This window comes from Apium graveolens, chromosome 8, assembly GCF_009905375.1.
Source record: "Apium graveolens cultivar Ventura chromosome 8, ASM990537v1, whole genome shotgun sequence".
Taxonomy (NCBI): Eukaryota; Viridiplantae; Streptophyta; class Magnoliopsida; order Apiales; family Apiaceae; genus Apium; species Apium graveolens.
In genome coordinates, this window is record NC_133654.1 from 222848927 (window position 1) to 222853312 (window position 4386).

The 4386-nt window shown below is 34.5% G+C and overlaps 1 non-coding gene across 1 annotated transcript; it reads right to left on the reverse strand.

Annotated features, from left to right (window-relative positions):
* Nucleotides 1-903: 903 nt before the first annotated feature.
* Nucleotides 904-1010, reverse strand: LOC141681826 (small nucleolar RNA R71). Its single transcript, XR_012559250.1, has one exon. It is a non-coding gene; the product is annotated as a small nucleolar RNA R71 (small nucleolar RNA).
* Nucleotides 1011-4386: the final 3376 nt, after the last annotated feature.

A 4386-nucleotide genomic window follows, 5' to 3' on the forward strand; every position in this document is an offset into this window, starting at 1 on the left:
TATTCGTACAACAAAAATTGGCATTTACTAGTTTCGCGTTATCTGATTAGTTGTCATCACCATTGCATGCTAAGGTTAGGAACAATGACTTTAAATAAAGTAGTAATAAAGTTAGAATCCCATGTTTGTCTCATATAGTTAATTCAATCACTTTTATTCTTAGTTAATTGCATGTTAGTTTAATCTTAGTTATAAACATCTCAACTTGTTATTGTCTTAGCATTGAGCGATAGCCATACCATTGTTGCATAGGTGCATAATCTTAAGTTAACTAAAAAGAGACTATGTGGGAACGAATCTGATTTATATCTTATACTAATTGCGAACGCGTATACTTGTGTGTAATTTTAGCGCGTGTTTTCACCCTAACAAGTTTTTGGCGCCGCTGCCAGGGACTCGGTGTTAATTTTTAGTTTATGTGCTTGACATCAGTGGTTGTTAAAGTTCACTGACTCGGACTCTCTTACTTATAAGGTTTACTTTAGTCGTGTGTTTCAGGTACTCTAGTTATCATTGCAGTGGGAGAACCAGTAGCAAATCTGAAAGCTTTGATGGATTATTCTCAACCGATGATCAATGACATTCAGTCTAGCATTGTCAGACCAGCCATCGCGGCTAATACTTTTGAAATCAAGGCTAAAACGATTCAGTTGGTACATAATTCAGTCCAGTTTGGGGGTTCTCCAACGGAAGATCCCAATATGCATATTAGGGATTTCATCAAAATCTGTGACACCTTCAAGTTCAACAATGTTTCTCAAGATGCTGTGAAGCTGAGACTTTTCCCATTCTCTATGAGGGACAAGGCAGCTGGTTACACTCTCTACCATTTGGTTCAATTACTACTTGGGAGGATATTGCTCAGAAGTTTCTTACTAAATTTTCCCTATGACGAAGACAGCTGCAATCTGGAATGCTCTTACTCAATTTGCGTAGCAATCGAGAGAATCGTTATGTGAAGCTTGGGAACGCTACAAGGAGATGCTTAGGAAGTGTCATCATCATGGTATGCCTGATTGGATGATTATCAATTGTTTTTACAATGGTTTGGGAGCACAGTCCACACCCATGCTCGATGCAGCATCAGGTGGAGCCTTATGGACTAAGAGCTATGATGAAGCTTATGAGTTAATTGAATTGATGGCTGCTAATGAATATCAGAACCCAACTCGGAGACTACCTCAAGGCAAGGTAGCAGGAGTTCTGGATGTGGATACAGCTACGGCTATAGCTGCTCAACTAAAGGCGTTGTTTATGAAGATCGATTCTCTGGATAACTATGGTGTTAATCAGATAACCAGTGTTTATGAGCTGTGTGCAGGTTCGCATGCGACGGAGCAATGTGCTATATCTAGTGAATCAGCTCAGTTTGTAAGAAACTTTCAGATATCGCAGCAACCAGTTCCAGCCACTTATCATCCTGACAACTGGAATCATCCTAACTTCAGCTGGAGCAAAAATCAGAGTGCGATACAACAACCTTATCAGCGATATGCATCAAAGCAATTTAACCCTCCTGGTTTTCAACAACCGCAATATACACCAAGACAACAATTCCAATTTCAACAACAAACTCATGGAGGTGCAGGTCTATCTTCGAATGAAAATCTGAATCGGAGGAGTTGCGGCTTATGTGCAAAAACCTGGCTCTTATATGCCAAAGCTAGACTGTTTCTATCAAGACTTTGGAGAACCAAATATGGCAAATTGCTAACGCCTTATTGAATCGACCATCAGGAACGCTTCCTAGTGATACAGAAGCCAATCCAGGAAAGAGGGAAGTTAACGAACAGGTGAACTCCATCACCTTGAGATCCGGAAAGGTCGCAAGCCCCTAAATTCAGCAAGACGAAGAGTCTGAAAACTCTGTCCAGGATGCAGGTGCATCTGTACCTTTGCCAAATCCAGAAAATGAAATTGTAGCTGAAAAAGTGGTGTAGAAGGATGTTGAGGTGGAATCAAGAAAGAAAACTGTGGAACACACTCCTCCTGAGGGTAATACAAGGGAGAAACAGGTCTATCCTCCACCTCATTTTCCCAAAAGGCTGCAGAAGCAGGATTTGGATAAGCGATTTGCTAAGTTTCTGGAGGTGTTCAAGAAACTTCATATCAACATACCTTTCATTGAAGCTCTTGAACAGATGCCTAGTTATGCGAAGTTTATTGTAACGACCGAGAAATTACACTTGTATTATATCTTAATAAAGGTGATTTATGTGTATTATTATGCTAGTAAGTGTATTGAGTTATAAAACCCTAGCTGCTATGTGCTATGCGTTATCTGTTTCGATCAGAATGTGTTTCGGGTAATTATTGAGTGTTTTATTATAAGTTAAATGTTTTATATCAAAAGTTGTACGGCCCAAACAGTGTTTTAATAGCCGATATTTCATATAAAATCATTGGCCCTATTTTTCCAAGTATGGCCTATACCGTATCAATATTCTGAACATCTAGACGTTTTACAAATTTTCTTGTTTCGCGAAAAACGACTTTTCCGGGCCCCTTCGAGTGTCAAAACCCCCAAAAAATCACATTTTTATTTTTATAGGATCTTGAAATTATCAAATATCATTTTTCTTTGCATTTATGTATTATTCAAAATTTTTGGGAATTTTGGCATATATTTTGTATTTATTGGATATTTAAAAAATTCAAAATTAATACCCAAAAATTATAAAAATTGGGGCCCATTAATTTTATTATATGTATAATTAGGACCTTAATTTTATTTAGGGGTATGATTTGTACTAATATAAATACCTGATTTATTATTAATTAATTATTAAATAAACATAAAAAATCAGAAAATTCAAGAAAATCCCCAATTCTCTGAAATTAGGGTTTGAAGTTCTTGGAATCAAACACCAATTTGATCGTGATTCTGTACACCAAATCGAATATGTAAGTACTCGTTGTGAAGCTTATTGAATCTAGTTTTCATTTATGCTATCAATTTTATCTATAGATTGATTAATTTTAATTTCATAATTTTGGGTTTGATTTTCAATTTCGGGTTCTGTAAATCATTGATTGTTAGATGATTTGGTTGTTATGGATGTTTAGACCGTCGTTTTTCCCCTCAAATGGCACGGGGTTTCCTGAGTTTTGTGTTGATTTTGAACTCGTCGGAAAATCGTCGTCACCGCCGTGTTCTTCGAGTTTTTCGGCTTCGAAATCGATGGAGGAAGTAGGCGACGTCATTATTGTGTGGTTGTGGGTTAAAATCGGTGAAGAAATGACCTGGAATCGAGTTGTTGTGTCACCGTTTGTTCGCCGGAAAGTCCCGCCGGTGCCGGATTCTGGGTTGGTCGGTGGTGTTCTTCGCGACCCGGGTTCGACCCGGTTCCAACCCGGAAATCGATCCGGGTTTGATCCAATAAACCCCCAATTCTGTTTCTGGATTGTGTTTCTGATTTTTGTAAATTAATTTTATTTTATAAAATTAGAAAATCAATATTTTGTTAATTAGAAAATCAAATAAATAATTTGATTAAAAATCTAATTTATTTTTTAAATAATTTCCAAATTATTTTCTTCATTTAAAAATTTGAAAATCTATTTAATTAATTACTTATTTATCTATTTATTTACTTATTTATTTATTTAATTAACCAATTATTTATTATTTGAGGATTAATTATTTAGATCGATTAGTTGTTGGATAATTGATCAGTTTAAGTGAATACCTCGTAGTAATTTGAGTTGCATTCCAAATTTTAGGAATTCGGAGTACGAATATTTATTTATTTATTTAATTACTTCCAAATTACGTATTATTTATTCATTAATTATAATTAATCAATTTAACTGAATAAATTATAATAAATTGTAATTAATTCCAGAAATTAGGGAAAAATTATTTTAAAATATGATAATTCCTAAATAATTATTTAAAAATATAATTAAGGTTTAATTAATTATGAATAATTAATTATAATTGATTAATAATTATTATTTCTCATTTATTGCGTAAAATTAAACGGTTTGTCCGATTTAATCGAAACGAAGATCCTTAGACTCAGAAAAATGACCCGATTCAACTAAAAATAGTTATAAATATAATTTCTTTCGAGAGCGAGTCGCTTTATGATACTTATTCGTTTACAGACCCTATTATGAATAATTGCGAGTCCAATAAATCTCGGAAAATTAGAAATCGAATCTGATATTGTTCGTTAATGCGAATATAGGTCTAGTATCAATTCTAAAAATATTTATAAGTTTAAATTAATTATGTGCCTTATGTGCTATGTAATTTACGTGATTACTTGAACACTATTTGCTAGATAATTATATACGAGTCGGATAGAATCGTATGGGTAGATGATAAGGGCTACGTGGTATCAATCTGAGATATGCGTACGATCTAAGTCAACTAAACAA